The sequence below is a fragment of the Somniosus microcephalus genome, chromosome 17, assembly GCF_052327205.1.
Source record: "Somniosus microcephalus isolate GS21.2 chromosome 17, FLI_Smic_1.0, whole genome shotgun sequence".
Classification (NCBI taxonomy): Eukaryota; Metazoa; Chordata; class Chondrichthyes; order Squaliformes; family Somniosidae; genus Somniosus; species Somniosus microcephalus.
Genome location: NC_141003.1, coordinates 22243987 through 22262773, shown reverse-complemented (window position 1 = coordinate 22262773; position 18787 = coordinate 22243987). Strand labels below are relative to the sequence as shown.

General features: G+C 45.2%; 1 protein-coding gene across 10 annotated transcripts in view; it reads left to right on the top strand.

Annotated features, from left to right (window-relative positions):
- The window catches only part of plekha5 (pleckstrin homology domain containing A5), a 435482-nt gene that overhangs the window by 158289 nt on the left and 258406 nt on the right, over positions 1-18787 (top strand). Inside the window, exon 1 of one of the 10 annotated variants that reach the window (XM_086010047.1) lies at positions 16506-17762. The exons of the other annotated variants lie outside the window; for them this stretch is intronic. The gene's annotated coding sequence lies outside the window, so the exon portion shown is untranslated. Of the gene's footprint in view, positions 1-16505; positions 17763-18787 lie in introns of those variants that run through there. 10 annotated transcript variants of the gene reach the window in all.

Genomic DNA, 18787 nt, shown 5'->3' with positions numbered 1-18787 from the left:
TCAATTAAAATATTTTCCATTGCTGAGGAACTTTGCACATTCCAAATGAATGTTTTTGTTTCTTTAAATGTAAGTGTTATACAGAAATCTATATGCGTGGTTGCATAGTAGAAGCATTAGAATGCTAGGGTAAGTCTCTTCACTTAACAGTAATGGTGTGGAGATGCCGGTGTTGGACTGGGGTGGACAAATGTAAGAAGTCACACAACACCAGGCTATAGTCCAACAGTTTTATTTGAAATCACAAGCTTTCGGAGCGCTGCTCCTTTGTCAGGTGAAGTGGAGAGATGCATAAAGACACAGCTTATATAGTCAGAGAATAATGCCAGATGATTACAGGTAATCATTCTAACTGCCATTTATCACACCTCGGCAGAGAGATAATTACAGCAATCAAAGGTGTGAATGGTGTCCAAACAGGTCAGTCAGGAAAACATTACATCAAAGAACAATGAGGTGGGGTCACAAGGGGTCAAATGTTGCAGATGCTGGGGTCTGTATGAAAAACAAAAAAACATTTTTTTTGCTGGAAATCACAGCAGGTCCGGCCGCATCTCTGTAGAGAGAACCAACCAACGACGACTCGAGTCTGGATGACCCTATGTCAGGTGGGGTTACATGTAGCGTGACATGAACCCAAGATCCCGGTTGAGGCCGTCCTCATGAGTGCGGAACTTGGCTATCAGTTTCTGCTCGACGATTTTGCGTTGTCGTGTGTCTCGAAGGCCGCCTTGGAGAATGCTTACCCGAAGATTGGAGGCTGAATGCCCTTGACTGCTGAAGTGTTCCCCGACTGGGAGGGAAACTCCTGCCTGGCGATTGTTGCGCGGTGTCTGTTCATCCGTTGTCGCAGTGTCTGCATGGTCTCGCCGATGTACCATGCTCCGGGGCATCCTTTCCTGCAACTTACGAGGTAGACAACGTTGGCTGAGTCACATGAGTATGTACCATGTACCTGGTGGGTGGTGTCCTCACGTGTGCTGATGGTATCTGTGTTGATGATCTGGCATGTCTTGCAGAGGTTGCCGTGGCAGGGTTGTGTGGTGTCGTGGTCGCTGTTCTCCTGAAAGCTGGGTAATTTGCTGCGAACGATGGTCTGTTTGAGGTTAGGCGGCTATTTGAAAGCGAGTAGTGGAGGCGTGGGGATGGCCTTAGCGAGGTGTTCGTCGTCATCGATGACATGTTGAAGGCTGCGAAGAACATAGCGTAGTTTCTCCGCTCCGGGGAAATACTGGACAACGAAGGGTACTCTGTTGGTTGTGTCCCGTGTTTGTTTTCTGAGGAGGTCTATGCGATTTTTTGCTGTGGCCCGTTGGAACTGTCGATCGACGAGTCGAGCGTCATATCCTGTTAAGAGGGCGTCTTTCAGCGTCTGCAGGTGTCCATCGCGTTCCTCCTCGTCTGAGCAGATCCTGTGTATTCGCAGGGCTTGTCCATAGGGGATGGCTTCTTTAACGTGGTTAGGGTGGAAGCTGGAGAAGTGGAGCATTCTGAGGTTGTCCGTGGGCTTGCGGTAGATTGAAGTGCTGAGGTGTCCGTCTTTGATGGAGATTTGTGTGTCCAAGAATGAAACCGATTCTGAGGAATAGTCCATGGTGAGTTTGATGGTGGGATGGAACTTGTTGATGTTATCACACCTTTGATTGCTGTGATTATCTCTCTGCCGAGGTGTGATAAATGGCAGTTAGAACGATTACCTGTAATCATCTGGCATTATTCTCTGACTATATAATCTGTGTCTTTATGCATCTCTCCACTTCACCTGACGAAGGAGCAGCGCTCCAAAAGCTTGTGATTTCAAATAAAACTGTTGGACTATAACCTGGTGTTGTGTGACTTCTTACAACAGTAATGGGTCTGGGAACTTGCATGAGCATAAGACTCAGGTGTTTCACATTGGCACAGGGTTCCGATGGAAGGCAGTGTGACACTTAAGTGCGACAGACAAGAAATGCATGCTAGTTGTAAAGAAAGAATGAACAAACAGACTTGCATTTATGAAGCACCTTTTGCGATCTCAGGATGTCCCAAGTCACTGTTATAATGTAGGAAATGTGACAGCCAATTTGACCACCTCAATGTCCCATAAACAGCAATTAAATAAAGACTAGATCATCTGTTTTAGATGCTGACTGAGTGATGAATATTGGCCAGGACACAGGATGATTCCCCTGTTCTTCCAATAGTGCCATGGGATCTTTTACATCCACCTGAGAAGGCAGGCAGGGCCTCGGGTTAACGTCTCATCCGAAAGTGGCAGCTCCGACAGTTCAGCCCTCCCTTGGTACCGCACTGCCGTGCCAGCCCAGAGCCCAGATTATGTGCTCAAGGGGCTTAAATCTTCTGACTCTACTCACTGAGTCAAGACTGACGCCGACCATCTTTATGAATAAATAATTGAGCATCATACTTTCTAAATGCTAAATTATTTGTGCCACAATTACACTTGACTTGCTTAAATTTCATACATAAAACAGCAAACCAGTTACAGCTGAATGGGTAGGAAAAAATCAGCAAGCACAAATAAATCTACCAGTCATTAAGTTGAAGAATAAAACTGTGAATCAAAAATGGATAGTCAGCAATAGTTACCCATTTAAAAAAAGACTGGCCAGTCCAATCGCTCCAATACTTCCCAGGCCCGTCATTGTTAGTTCAAGAGACTTCAGTTAGCAGTCTACAGCTGGGCAAAAGAATTATGAAGCTACATAGCCCTGATCTAGATGAGAAAAATAATAGTAAGTGAAAGAGAACTTGGAAAGACTTGAGGCAGCTCGAGCAAGAAGGGGGGAGCAATTTAGAGCAGGTTAAGGTAGGTCATACTGCAAAGGGCTCCTTCCCACACAGTGCTTCACGTTGCTCCTTCGCCTGTTCCAAGTGCCTGCTAGCCGACTTGCTCCCTTCCCAACCATGCCTGTTTCCCAACTGCCCATCACTCGCTTGCCTGCACCAAGTGTTTTGTAACCACGTTCTTCTTCACCGAGCCAGTGTAACCCAGTTCTTCCACATCTTGCTGCTCGATCTCACTTCTTCCCAGGGCATGGCACCCTCTGCTGCCTCCCTTCCACATTCCAACTCCAACCTGCTGCTTCCTGCTGGGTTGCAGCACCACACACATGCAAAAAGTGAGGACTGATTTGCAGGAAAAAAATAAGGGAAAAAGTGAGACAGGTTGGTGCACTGCAATGAGAAAAGGATGGAAAGAAAAGAACAATACAAGCAGAAACGGAATACTATCTCATTTATCTTGTGCAGTGCCACACGAGATCTGCTAGTAATATATTAAAAATAGTGCATCGAACACATCCATGTATCTCACTTTGTTGCCGATGTAAAACAATTTTCAAGTGCTAGGTACTACTTAGCTACAGCTTGAAACCAACAAGCCTGTTCCAATCTGCATAATTACCCGACCAAACAATAGTTAAACTCTAATTGGCCTGAACTTCGACCTAAGTGACCACACTTCAAAAAAGAACAATTTTGTTATTTTTTTGTTATAATTTTATTAAACCACTGTGGTCTAGGTCTTGCTAGGTTTCTTTCTGAAAGGAAATGTTATTTTCTGAGATTGAATAATAGCTTTAATTACATTCAATTTTTCTTCTGTTAAGTATAGTTCCCCAGTTTATTCTCTCCAAAACTTAAAAAAAAAAAAAATCCTGGAAATTCTTGTACAGGTAGACTATCCTTTATCCGAACTTCCGAAAACCTCTAAAAACCGAAAGTTTTTTTGTTCAGCGTAAGTCGTGCGCACGACATGACCAGAGTGGCGCACGACTTATGCTGAGCAGGGCAGAGGGTCACAGAGTTCGCTCCTGGGTAGGAGATTGCAGGCCGAGCCGGGCAGTGTGAAGGAGGTACCGGGAGAGTGAACCCAACAATACAGCGGCCCGTCCGATATTCTTTTCTTCCCCCGACCCGACCCGAACCGAACTACGGCCCGTCCGATACCCTTTTCTCCTGAACCGCGGCCCGTCTGATATTCTTTTCTTCCCCCCCCCCCCCCCCAACCCCGACCCCCCTGACCTGAACCACGGCCCGTCCGATATTCTTTTCTCGCCCCCCCCCCCGACCCCCGACCTGATTTGCGGGCCAGCTTAGTAGGAGTCAGCCGATATCCGGCTTTCCAGAGAAGCAGGAAGGGGAATGAGACACGGAACAGTCGCAAGAGGTAGCCTGAACTTTTACAATTTATATTAAATACAAATTTCCCAGTCTTATAATAATACCTTCTGAAATCCGAAAAATTCCGAAAACCGAAGCTCAGCTGGTCCCAAGGCTTTCGGATAAGGGATCGTGTACCTGTACCACCATTTTGTTGGGTTTGACCAAATCCCATCAGATGTAAAACTAGGAACACTGTGATGGCTATATCCTAGATCCTCACCAATCTCCAGGTTACAACCCAGTCCTAGTGAATTACTAAACACTAAATCCCAACACAGTTTCTGCCTTTGTAGTCTGATTAAACATGTGAGGAAATGATTTCTAACCACCACAGTAAATTTGCCTGCATTTATTTCCCTCTTCCACTTACCCCTGAAGTGTCCATTCAACTTCTGGAAGTTAAAAACCTTCAGTTAGTACATTACAATATTCTGCCTAAAAAAAAAAAGCTCCCCAACCATATGTTCATGTGTTGGTGGTCTATCACAATTACAAATTCATAATTTGCCATGCATACCCATTACCCGGTTCTATCCATATACAGTAGTTTAAACCATATCTCATTATGTTCCTTGTACAGCTGCAATATAATTGCCCACTAATAATGCAATTTTCTACCTCTCTATAGGTATATCCCTACAAAACTATTTAAACCCCCTCAGTTCCAGCTCTTGGCTATCCACTGATGTTTCTGAGATACCATTAAAACCAATTTTTGCTCATTGCATATGTTTCTTTATCATTCCTGATATTTCCTGTATGTAAATAAAAAAAAAAAAAAAAAGCTTAGCCATCAAAACATTCCTTTTCTTATTTGAACTTTGTTATTGATGTTCTCAGTTTCCTTGCTTTTTGTTTTATTTACTCCTTCCTCCCTTCCCTGACGTACAGGTTTAAATTCTTTGCTACTGTGCTATATATCCTTTCTGCAGAGATTGGTACTAGTCCAGTTTAGAGGAACCTTGAATGAAAACAGAAAATGCTCAGCAGGTTAGGCAGCATCTGTCGAGAGAGAAACAAAGTTAACGTTTCAGGTCGATGACCCCTCGTCAGAACTGGAAAAAGATGGAGATGGAACAGGTTTTTAAGCTAGTGCAGGGGCAGGGAGAGGGGGGAGGGGAGGAACGAACTCCTCCCTGCCCCTACACTAGCTTAAAACTCTCTCCCCTCCCTGCCCCTACACTAGCTTAAAACTCCCCCCTCTCCCTGCCCCTACACTAGCTTAAAACTCCCCCCTCTCCCTGCCCCTACACTAGCTTAAAACTCCCCCTCTCCCTGCCCCTACACTAGCTTAAAACTCCCCCCTCTCCCTGCCACTACACTAGCTTAAAACTCCCCCCCTCTCCCTGCCCCTACACTAGCTTAAAACTCCTCCCTCTCCCTGCCCCTACACTAGCTTAAAACTCCCCCTCTCCCTGCCCCTACACTAGCTTAAAACGCCCCCTCTCCCTGCCCCTACACTAGCTTAAAACTCCTCCCTCTCCCTGCCCCTACTGTAGTGTATGTACCTTTAAGAGAGAACTACTTTTACAGCTCCTGTATACTGTAGTACCGGCAGTGACCACACCTGTATATAAGCCTTGAGCAGGCATCTGTACTGTTAGTCTTTAGGCTACCCTCCTTCAGTAAACACCTGTTGATTGTTAATTTACAGCCTCCGTCTAGTTATTGGAAAACACCATACTTTAAGATTCACGGATTCAACAGTGGCGACGAGGTCGATTCGAATCTACCTGCAACTCTGCATTTCCTTCCAAGGATTCGCTCCGGGAGGACGGTGGAAGAAAGTCGAGGCCAGAAGCACGGGCGTCGACCACAAGCAACCGCTCAGTCATCTGGCAGAGAGAGTGAACATCGCAGGGGAGGCTGTTGAGAGCTGGGCTTGGTTCTCCAGCCACGACGATCCAGCAACAGACTGGCAACAGGTACAGCGCAGACCCTTCCTGGACAACGGCGGCTGGAGCCGACCGACGGCAGAGAAAAGGCCGAGCAGCGTCAACGGGGTAAGAGAGAGGGTAGAGCGCACAGGGTGCAGCCGGGGGTTGAAGACTGAGCGGCGTCGACGGAAAACAAAAAGAGAGAGAAGGTAAAGCACAGCTGGGGTTCAGGACCGAGCGGCGGCAACGAGGCGCACAGAAGAACGCGCAGAGCGCAGCCAGGGCTCAAGGGCTGAGCAGCGTCCGTGGGGAAAGAAAGGGAGCGCGGGAGACGCCATTTGAGCCGCGGAAAAGAAGGGAGAGCGCGCCATTTGAGCCGCGGAGAAGAAGGGAGAGCGCGGGAGACGCCATTTTTGAAGCCGCAGCGAAGAAGAACGGCGAGCACGGGAAGAAAGGAAAGCGCGGGAGACGCCATTTTGAGCCAGCGGAGAAGAAGGGAGAGCGCGGGAGTCGCCATTTTTCAAAGTCTAACCACACCCAGGGATGCCGAAGAGTGGCAGTGTCACTGCGTTCGACAATGAAGTCGAAGATTGGGCGACATATGTGGAATGCATTGAGGTGTACTGCAAGGCGAATGAAGTGCCAGATGCCAGGAAAGCACTGGTTTTGTTGAATTCCATGGGTGCAAAAACATATGGCTTACTGCGAAACCTAATAACCCCAGAGAAGCCAGTGGATAAGGATTTCGAAAGCATAGTGGAAATCCTACAGGACCACTTAAACACCACACCGCTGCTGATAGCAGAAAGATTTAAGTTTCACAAAAGGAACCAGCAGAAAGACGAAAGTAATGCTGAGTATTTAACGGAACTGCGCAAGCTGTCGAAACACTGCCAGTTTGGAATGGGACTAGCAGATACGTTAAGGGACAAGCTTGTGTGTGGGCTTCAAAGTGAAGGAACCCAGAAACGGCTTCTATCAGAAAAGGATCTTACGCTGGACAAGGCTTTCAGCATGGCAGTATCACACGAAGCAGCCGCACAGGGCGCTGCAGAGATACAAAGGAGACCGCAAGAATATGGCACCAATGAAATGTCATATGGAGCAGGGAAGTGTTATCACTGCGGCAGAACAACACACGATCAGAAGGATTGTTGCTTCAAAGACCAAGTGTGCAGACAGTGTGGAAAAGCAGGACACATAGCAAGAGTCTGCAGGTCAGGGAAGAAAACCAGCAGCAAGAAATCTCCACAGGAGAAGTACAAAAAGGTACATAAGGTGATGGACAGTAGTTCAGACGAACAGAAAAGTGATAGACTCGGGAAGCAAGGAGTTGGGTTGTCTGAAACTACATAATGTAATCAAAATGGAGGATCACCAGACTATCTGGGTCACGCTCAAGATAGACGGAGTCCAAGTGAAAATGGAATTGGACACAGGATCAGCCCTAACAGTCATAAACCGAAGGGACTACAAGCGGCTATTCTCACATATACCCTTGAAAGCTACAGAGATTGTCTTGAAGACGTACACGGGGCAAAAATTCTACCCCTAAGGAAAAATAAGGGTGAACGTGATATACAAAGGCCAGGAAATACTAAAAATGGACCTATACGTATTGCCAGATGGAGGACCACCACTACTAGGACGTGAATGGATCCGGAAGATACAATTAGATTGGCATTCCATACAGGCACTGAAGGTTGAGGCCAAAAAGGATGACAACGTCACACCTGGACGACTGTCAAAAATGCTAACTGACGCAAAAGAAGTGTTCCAGGAGGGACTCGGAACACTAAAAGGCATAACAGCGACGATTAAAATAGAGGAAAATGCAAGCCCAAAGTTTTTTACGGCCAGGCCTTATGCGATCCGACCAGCCGCCGAAGCAGAGCTGGAAGGTTTGGAACGTTCAGGAGTACTGTCCAAAGTGGACTGGAGCGAATGGGCTACACCCATCGTTCCTGTAATGAAGAGGTCGTTGAGTAATACGCCTGGGGAACCAAAGAAGGTCCGCATCTGTGGGGATTTGAAGGTGACAGTGAACCCAGTCGTTCACACGGTACAATATCCGCTTCCACGGATTGAAGATATTTTCGCCTCGCTATCTGGAGGTAAACGCTTCACTAAGATAGATCTGGCCCAGGCATACCTGCAAATGGAGGTAGAAGAAGCCTCGAAACAATACCTCACGATCAACACTCATAAAGGTCTCTACCAATACAACCGGCTGGTGTTTGGGGTAGCATCAGCTCCGGCTATTTGGCAAAGGGCGATGGATCAAGTCCTGCAAGGGATTCCAGGGACCCAGTGTTATTTGGACGACATCCTGGTCACGGGCGAAAATGACAGTGATCACCTCGCCAACCTGGAGAAGGTGCTCACTAGATTAAACGAATATGGGCTACGAGCTAATCGCCACAAGTGCGACTTTTTCCAGAAGCAGATCTCGTATTGTGGCCACGTTATTGATGAAGAGGGGTTACATAAGTCCCCTGAAAAGATTGAGGCAGTAGCCAAGGCTCCAGCACTGGAAAATGTGTCACAACTGAGGTCGTTCCTCGGGCTGGTGAACTACTACCATAAGTTCTTACCAAATTTTTCTAAAGTATTACACCCACTGAACACACTGCAAACGGGGGTACCATGGAAGTGGAATGACGAATGTAAACGAGCTTTCCAGAAGTGCAAAGAATTGATCACATCAAAAGAGGTGTTGGCCCATTTCAACCCAGCACTACCAATTCGGTTGGCGTGTGATGCATCACCCTATGGTATTGGAGCGGTGCTGTCACACAAATTCCCAGACTGGTTGGAGAGGCCAGTAGCCTTTGCGTCTCGGTCACTAACCTCAGCCAAGCGCAACTACGCCCAGATTGACAGGGAAGCCCTCAGCCTAGTATGGGGAGTAAAAAAGTTCAACCACTATCTGCACGGGCAGAAGTTCACCTTGCTGACTGACCACCAATCACTTGTCTCCATCTTTAATCCAAAGAAGGGCGTTCCGGTGATGACTGCAGAATGGCTACAAAGATGGTCCCTTTTTCTAGGGGTGAACCAATATGAAATAGAGTATAAGGGCATGAAACAGCATGGAAACGCTGATGGGTTATCACGCCTGCCACTGCCTACTGTGGAGGAAGCACCAGCAGTGGACCCTATCGAAATATTTTATTCGTCGATAATTGAACGCTTGCCAGTAACTAACGCGGATATAGAGAAGGAGACCCAAAATGATCCGACACTGTCTCGGGTATATGACTTGACGGTGAAGGGATGGCCAACACATGGCGACTCACTGTTGCCAGCATTCTCATCCAGAAGAGAACAGCTGTCAGTATGCCAGGGGACAGTGATGTGTGGATCCCGAGTGGTAATTCCACCCAAGTTAAGGGAGAGAGTGCTCAATGAGCTTCACGAAGGCCATCTGGGAGGGGTGAAAATGAAAAGCCTTGCTAGGGCTTGTGTGGTGGCCGGGGATCGATCAACAAATCGAGGACCTGACAAAGAGCTGCTCAGGATGCCAGAAGGTCCAAAATGCACCACCACATGCCCCTCTACACCCATGGGAGTGGCCCTCCTCTCCATGGCAACGGGTGCATATTGATTTTGCTGGTCCATGTTCTTAATAGCAGTGGATGCGCACTCGAAATGGCCTGAGGTGATCAAAATGTCCTCCACCATTACAGAGAAAACGATTGCAGTCCTACGGACCATATTTGCCAGGAACGGCTTGCCAGAGCAGATTTGCTCTGATAACGGACCACAGTTTGTGTCCGAAGAGTTTCGGAAATTTATGAGAAGGAATGGGGTAAGGCATTACACATCCGCCCCGTATCATCCAGCCACAAATGGATTGGCTGAGAGGTTCGTACAAACCTTTAAAAAGGCAATAAGGGCCATGTGCGATGACGACATTCCACTACAGCATAAGGTGGACAATTTCCTGTTCGCCTACAGAAATGCGACACGTGCAGTTACCAACCAGACCCCGGCCATGATGTTCTTTAACCAAAGGTTGAGATCTCGTCTGGATTTGCTCAGACCAAATGTGCGAAGAAATGGTGAGGATAAGCAATTCCAGCACATCAATGAGAAGCCGACAAGGAGCTTCAATGTAGGACAACCAGTCTTAGCCCGCGACTACCGAACAGAGAAATGGCAACCCGGAACGATATGCACACGGCAGAGGCCACTAATGCACACAGTGGATGTCGGGGAGAACATTGTGAGACGCCACGTCGACCAGATCCTAGCGTCACAGGAACAAGTCAACCCCATGTCTCGCGTACCTGGGGATGAACCCGACATACTAGTAGCATCTACCCCAGAAACAGTAGCAGCGGAAACTGATGAACTAACCGACGAAAGGGGGCCAGAATCGCCTCTGCACCAAGAACAAGACACTCAGGAAAGGCGCTATCCAGAAAGGATCAGGAAGCTGCCCCAAAGACTGAATCTATAAATGGACTATTTCAGTTAAATGTGCATGTTAAAGTGTTAACTGTTATTTGAATGTTATGGGTACTGTTAATCTAAAAGGGGAGGAATTGTAGTGTATGTACCTTTTTAAGAGAGAACTACTTTTACAGCTCCTGTATACTGTAGTACTGGCAGTGACCACACCTGTATATAAGCCCTGAGCAGGCATCTGTACTGTTAGTCTTTAGGCTACCCTCCTTCAGTAAACACCTGTTGATTGTTAATTTACAGCCTCCGTCTAGTTATTGGAAAACACCATACTTTAAGATTCACGGATTCAACACCTACACTAGCTTAAAACTCCTCCCTCTCCCTGCCCCTACACTAGCTTAAAACTCCCCCCTCTCCTTGCCCCTACACTAGCTTAAAACTCCCCCTCTCCCTGCCCCTACACTAGCTTAAAACTCCCCCCCTCTCCCTGCCCCTACACTAGCTTAAAACTCCCCCCCTCTCCCTGCCCCTACACTAGCTTAAAACTCCCCCTCTCCCTGCCCCTACACTAGCTTAAAACTCCCCCTCTCCCTGCCCCTACACTAGCTTAAAACTCCCCCCTCTCCCTGCCCCTACACTAGCTTAAAACTCCCCCCCTCTCCCTGCCCCTGCACTAGCTTAAAACTGCCCCCCTCTCCCTGCCCCTACACTAGCTTAAAACTCCCCCCCCCCCCCCCCCTCCCGTCAACAGATTCAGCTCCACTATGAGGCCCTGAAATTCCCTCCCTAAACCTCTCCAACCCTCTTTTCTCCTTTAAGACGCTCCTTAAAACCTTTCTCTTCATCTGCCCTAATATCTCCTTATCTGGCTCGGTGTTAACTCTGTCGGTTACTCTCTCTACAGATGCTGCCTGACCTGCTGAGCATTTTCTGTTTTTATTTCAGATTTCCAGCATCTGCAGTATTTTGCTTTTGTATTAGAGGAACCTTGTCTGTGCTTGAGAACTTGCCCCATTGCCCAGGAAACTCAAACTCTCCTAAACCAACTCTTTAGCTAGATTTTGCCTCATCTATTCTGTTTATCCCAAGCTGGTTCAGAATTACTCCCTGAAGCTACTATCCTCAGGGACTTGCACTTTAATCTAAGATAAACTTCCTTCGCAGGATCTCCATCCTGCTTGTTCCTGTATCACCAGCTCTTGCGTGAATCATGACTTGCAGCTATTTTTCTCCCCAGATTTTCTTATACTCTGTCCATTATTTCCCTTATGGCACTTGGGAATCAATACATCATATGGCATTCCCAGTGGTGGTTGCAAATCAGGATGTCTATCCCCCTGGTTATAGAGTCTCCCGTTGCTAACATGTGCCTGTTTCTCATGGATATTGTCCTTTCGCCGTGGTATCCCCTTACTCCACAGCACTGTAACGTTTGCTCAGCGATTGATTGCCCTCTCCTCTGCTTCTGTCCTTGTTTTCCCCATGGGTACCAGGAATTGTATATCTATAGGACTGATTTAAACCCCCACAAGGTTTTCCTGGACCAGCTCCTTCTGCTTCCTTCCCTCTGCGTGCACTTCCTCTTCTCTACTTCGCTGTTCCCCTCAATCTGTGGGGTGGCCACTATGGTGGAAGCCTCAAACAGAGTAGTTTCTGTATTTTTTTAATGTGTCTTGAGAATGGAAAGAGTAATGTTAAAATTTAATTCAGTTTCATGTGGCTTAGACACAGTGTCCTTTTGTTGAGGAAAGAAAAAGACAATACTCAAAACTCTCTGGAAGATAGCTTTTTGTTTCATGGAACGTGATCAGTCATTGTTCTTGTGTAAAACCGCCTGATCAGAAACTGTTCAGGCCAAGTTTCTTTAGCTAGTCCATCAGTCTTTCAAATGTTAATAAAAATGAATTTGCAGACTGATATCAGACCAGAATTGAGTTCTGCTGTAGCCAGGCATCACAAGCAAATTAGACCAATTAATAGACAGCCAAGAGGGTTGCTATTAACTTCTCTGCTTGAATGGTAGCAATGATTGATGGTCTTATTGCCTGACGATTGAGAGAGAAGTTGTTCTTCAAAGAAACCTACCTCAAAGAAGGGAAAGTCTGTATCTGGATTGCAGCTTTAGAATTTGGAGTTCCCTATCTTGACTGCCTATTTCCACATTGGGGTAACAAAAGGGGTTCCACAGACTTTCCTCTTCACAACGTATCACACTCTGTTCAAAAACGTATTGGCATGAACGTCAACAGATTCAGCTCCACTATGAGGCCCTGAAATTCCCTCCCTAAACCTCTCCACCTCTCTTTTCTCCTTTAAGACGCTCCTTAAAACCTACCTCTTCATCTGCCCTAATATCTCCTTATCTGGCTCGGTGTCAAATTTTGTTTGATAACGTTCCTGTGAAGTGCCTTGGGGCATTTTACTATGTTAAAAGTGATATATAAATACAAGTTGTTGATATATTGGCATTAGAGGGAGAACAGCATAGATTTACTACAATGATGCCTGGACTCCAAGGGTTAAATTACGAGGCGAGATTACACAATCTAGGGTTGTATTCCCTGGAGTTTAGAAGATTAAGGCGTGATTTGATCGAAGTTTTCAAGCTATTAAGGGGAACTGATTGGGCAGATAGAGAGAAACTATTTCTGCTGGTTGGGGAGTCCAGGACTAGGGAACATAGCCTAAAAATTAGAGCCAGGCCTTTCAGGAGTGAAACACTTCTACACACAAAGGGTGGTGGAAGTTTGGAACTCTCTTCTGCAAACTGCAGTTGATGCTGGGTCAATTTTTAAGTTTAAATTTGAGATTGCTAGCTCTTTGTCTCATATCTCTTAATACCTTTGGTTAACAAAGGCGGTCATATGGAGTTAGGACACAGATCAACCATGATCTCATTGAATGGCAGAACAGGCTTGAGGGGCTAAATGGCCTACTCCTGTCCCTATGTTTCTAATCCTCATATAGTTACAGTTTAAATACTAATTATCCTACCTCTGTTCCTGCTGTCTACAAAATCTTATTTCCTGTTGTCAACATTAACCATTATTCCTATGTCCACATTTATAATGGAAATTGCCTCTGTAATCTCGTCACGTTATAATTACACCCTCCCACTCGTCGTAGCACTGTCACCCCAATTTTCAGCCTGTCGTGCAGAGAAAATCCTACGCTCCAACTCTACTTCCGTTTCCCAAATTGGGGTACGTTTGCTATTTGATTATAAATAACAATATAAAATCAAAGTAAGGCCAGAATGTGTGACTTTAAAATTGGGAATGAATTATGTCTGCAACTTTGGTCTCATTATCCCCTACCCTCTCAGCCCGATTTAGCCAAAGATTGCATTTGATCTTGACTGCTTGCATGTCATGCCACAGGAGACTGACTAGTAATATATTAAGTCTGACACATGCACATACAGTACTTCCCGTATCTGCCACTGCCACACTTAGTTCTTGTTATACTTTCCTGTGATGCCTCTTTCTGTCGCAACTGTCTGCCATTTTGGCATTGACTTGGTCTTTTAACATCGTGAATGTACTTTTAGCGGAATTGTGTCAGATCAGATATATCGACATAATCAATAATATAGGCAGCAATCTTTCAGCCTATAGAAAAATCTGTGAGGTAGACATGGGTGTCATCAGCATATATGTGGAAACTGACTCCATACTTCCAGACAATGTCGTCAAGAGATACCAAAGGTAACATGCAAGCAGAGGAGGAAAAGGTAATGACAGCAATGTATGCCTATGTTGAGCCAAGTAAGTCAGCTAGGAGGTCGAATGTAGAGGAGAAATGTTGGGGGCGAATGGAGTAATGGACTATTTTGAAAGTGGCAGAAATGTTGAGGTGAGAGTGACTGCCCTCGATATCAAGGCAGCATTTGACCGAGTGTGGCATCAAGGAGCCCAAGTAAAATTGAAGTCAATGGGAATCGGTGGGGGGGGGGGAAACTCTCCAGTGGCTGGAGTCATACCTAGTACAAAGGAAGATGGATGTTGGAGATCAATCATTTCAGCCCTAGGACATCGCTGCAGGAGTTCCTCAGGGCAGTGTCCTAGGCCCAACCATCTTCAGTTGCTTCATCAATGACCTTCCCTCCATCATAAGGTCAGAAGTGGGGATGTTCGCTGATGATTGCACAGTGTTCAGTTCCTCAGATAATGAAGCAGTCTATGCCTGCATGCAACAAGACCTGGACGACATTCAGGCTTGGGCTGATAAGTGGTGACGTAAGAAAACTCACTCAGCACTTGGTTGAGTATAAAACAAGGCTTTAATCAACTGTTTCACAACCATGAGATTCTAGTTACAAAAACGTCCTGGGCAAGCTGGGCCCACGCCCGAGTATTTATACTCCTTGGACGTCGCCACCAACTGGCCGCCCAGTGTTATTTCATGAGTCATTTCTTCATGAATGATCAGATTCATGACAAGTGGCAGGTAACATTCGTGCCACACAAGTGCCAGGCAATGACTATCTCCAACAAGCGAGAGTCTAACCACTGCCCCTGGACATTCAACGGCATTACCATCGCCAAATCCCCCACCATCAACATCCTGGGGGGTCACCATTGACCAGAAACTTAACTGGACCAGCCACATAAATACTGTGGCGACAAGAGCAGGTCAGAGGCTGGGTATTCTGCGGCGAGTGACTCACCTCCTGACTCCCCAAAGCCTTTCCACCATCTACAAGGCACAAGTCAGGAGTGTGATGGCATACTCTCCACTTGCCTGGATGAGTACAGCTCCAACAACACGCAAGAAGCTCGACACCATCCGGGACAAAGCAACCTGCTTGATTGGCACCCCATCCACTACCTTAAACATTCACTCCCTCCACCACCGGTGTACCATGACTGCCGTGTGTACCATCTACAAGATGCACTGCAGCAACTTGCCATGGCTTCTTCGGCAGCACCGCCCAAACCCGCGACCTCTTCCACCTAGAAGGACGAGGGCAGCAGGCGCCTGGGAACACCAGCACCTGCAAGTTCCCCTCCAAGTCGCACACCATCCTGACTTGGAAGTATATCGCCGTTCCTTCATCGTCGCTGGGTCAAAATCCTGGAACTCCCTACCTAACAGCACTGTGGGAGTACCTTCACCACATGGACTGCAGCGGTTCAAGAAGGCGGCTCACCACCACCTTCTCAAGGTCAATTAGGGATGGGCAGTAACTGCTGGCCATGCCAATGATGCCCACATCCCATGAATGAATAAAAAAACAGGTATAAAGGTACACTCAAATGCCATCTATGATTTTGACCAGTGCACTCTTGGTGCTGTGAGCGAGGCAGAAGCCAGATTGAAGGCACTCAAATAAAGAGGGTGAGAGCGGTCGGAATGTATTTGCAAGACAACACATTTGTGGAGACGAAGGGAAGATTTCAAATATGTGAAGCTTGCCTCAAGCTCTGCAGATGGTGTAGTGAGAAAGATGGAATGCTTGTTTGGAATCTGATTCCAAGATACAACTAAAACGAAATGCAAGCACTTAGTCTCATGGGAACTTAGTTAGCTCTGAAGGACACAGTGGTCTCAGAATTAAATCCTTACGCTAACCATTCAAAACTGGCTTTGTAGATGTTGCTCCCTTTTTTAGACTGTGTAACACCACTCATGATTGCTCATCCCAAGACTTCAGTATTGCAGGAGAGCCAAAGTGGCTGTTGTGTGGAATGAGGAAGCCTCAAAGTTCCATAATGCAGGGTTGACTGTTGTCCTAGCCCCTCTCTAAGCAAGCTTTAAACAGAATCCTTGTAGGATGCAAGGAGTATAGGGACACTGTTGGACAATCCGAATACCAACCTGGTCAGCAAGTTCTCATTTGTGCATGTTCTTACTGTCCCTCTAGAAGCAGTCAAAAATAATACATTGGCTGGGAAGCACTTTGGGATATCCTGAGAATGTGATCTGCCATTGAATAAATGTTTTCTTTCTTTTGCTTCTTTCATTTAATTTATTATTTGCACTTCGTTTTGGTCCATCTTCAAAAATAGGTGTTCACCGGCAGCTCCGTTTACTAAAATGTAGAAAAGATTTTCTTGGAATTTAAACGGGAGCTAGTAAGCAATATTGTATTCTATTCTGTGACTGATACAAATATCTCCCATTTTCAAACTAATGAAACTTTATAGAGTGCTTTAGTCGTCATTTCGGCAGCAAAGTATTTTTCTTGTGATTACTACTGAACACACATTTTCAAAGTTCAGTTCAACTGTAAAATATTAAGTACACTGATGAACAAAGCTTACATCATTTATTATTTTGTGCTCATTGAAGTGAATATTTGAAAGGTGCTGTCCGGTACAATTTTGCCTTGCATAGAGAATAATGGATACCTGGGAGTGATTAAAATGCAATAATCTCATTGAGGAGTTTCAAAACCTTCATAAAGTAAGAGACCAAAGCTTGAGTGATTCATAACAGCCACCAAGGCATTATTAACTCCTTTTAAAAACAACACAAATCTATACATAATAAAGAGTGTGGTTTTTAGGCACACTTCTGTTTTGTGTTTGATCAGTGGGGAGTATCATCACTGAAGAATCGGATGCTCCTGTCCGGGTAATATTTCACTGAAAGAAAGCGTGCTTGTGTTCAGGTACAGAAAGGGAAGCTGGATGGGAATGTAGTTACAGCTTTCCACCCTGACTTGCTTCTAAAATGGTAGGTCGGGACCACCAATGATCCAGAACAGTTTTTGCAGAGAAAGGATTGTAAATGTTTACAAAATGTACTCAGACTTCACAATGTTGCAGAATTAGTGGTGATTGTACTGTAAATCTGTTCTACCAGCACAACTGAAAAGGTTTGTAGACAGTATTGTATTGAGAGCAGACTAGTATAATTTATGTTGTATGCACAGGCCACTTTTTTATAAATCAATTTATAAAATCAATTTATAGTCATAGCTTGTGTATTGCATTGCAAACAAATTACATATTTGCATGGCATCAAAATGTAAAACCGAGCTGTTCCACATAATGTGGTGGTGGAGTGACATCATGTGCGGTGTCAGGTTTCAATTCCTGCAAGTGGCTTGACAGCTGGGATGCTTTATTTCTCTGTCTTTGGGCAGCAGACCGCTCACAGGGGAATCTCTTCAAAGAAACGGGATCCATTTCAGAACTTAGCAAATGCTATAGCCTGACAGATGTCTGGAGCTCAGCAATAGAGTTGAATTACCTTGAAGACTAAAGTCTGACTTTGTGCCGTGATTCTGTTTTTTACCTCGCTGCTTTAGTTGCTGGAATTGAGCAGCATCCCATGACAATGATTTAATTCAATGTAAGTACTGTATGATCATTTAGTAGTGTCACAGGAACGTCACTTTATTGTAGTTGCATGTGGTGTTTGCATGGTAATTTTCAATGTTCTGTTCTTAACGTTTGCTGAGAATTTTCTGTTATTACAGATGGGGTTTGTATTTACCGATGAAGCTTTTAAGATGCAAGCACTAAAACTATTATGCGTTAAACTATAAGAAAAATAAAAAATGTACTTGAATTCTATAAAGGGGAAAAGAGGTTTACTGGATTTTCTGCAGTCTAAAGTGAGTTTTGAGTTTAGAGTTTTGGTTGCCAGATGGAGAAAACTACTTGATTTTACATTAGGCATTGTTTGTTCCGATTACCACCGACAGGTTTTGCGCTTGTGTGATTTGACGCTGATGGCTAGTTGTTACCTGGACTGATGCAAGCAACTGGCATTGCTAGCAGAGGCAAATTAGAAATAAGATTATTGTGTAGAAGGTTGTCAGATACTGCACAATACTGGTGATTCATATTTCTGTCCCAAGATATAGGGTGGAGGAATTTAGAGTTAGCCAAGATCTGCAACATTTTATTTTTTATGAAACTTGTAAACCTGAGATACTGTTAGCCATCTGTGATCATATTTTACTCCTAGGTTCTTCTTTTTAAAACAATGTTCGGTAATGTGTCCAGGTTAAATGCCTTCTCATGTTGCTGTAATTTTTAGTCACTCCATAAAACCATACTAAAGGAGACTTTATAGTAAAATAGTCCTTTATGTGTGCAGTGTCTTGCAGTATCTGAAAACACAATAAAATGGATGACTAACTCACTATTGCGATTCATTTAAAAGTTTTTTCTCTCAAAAGAAAATACTCATGCTAACGGTAATGTTTAGAAATGTGTGACAAATCCATTAAAGCTGTAAAATGTTCTAACTGTGTGGGCTGGGGGAAAAATCGGAAGCCCTGCAGACTCCATATTCCATGCTTTGGTCTTTTCCATTCTACATTCTTTACAACCGACCCTTTTCAGCTTATTTAAAAAAATATATTTAAA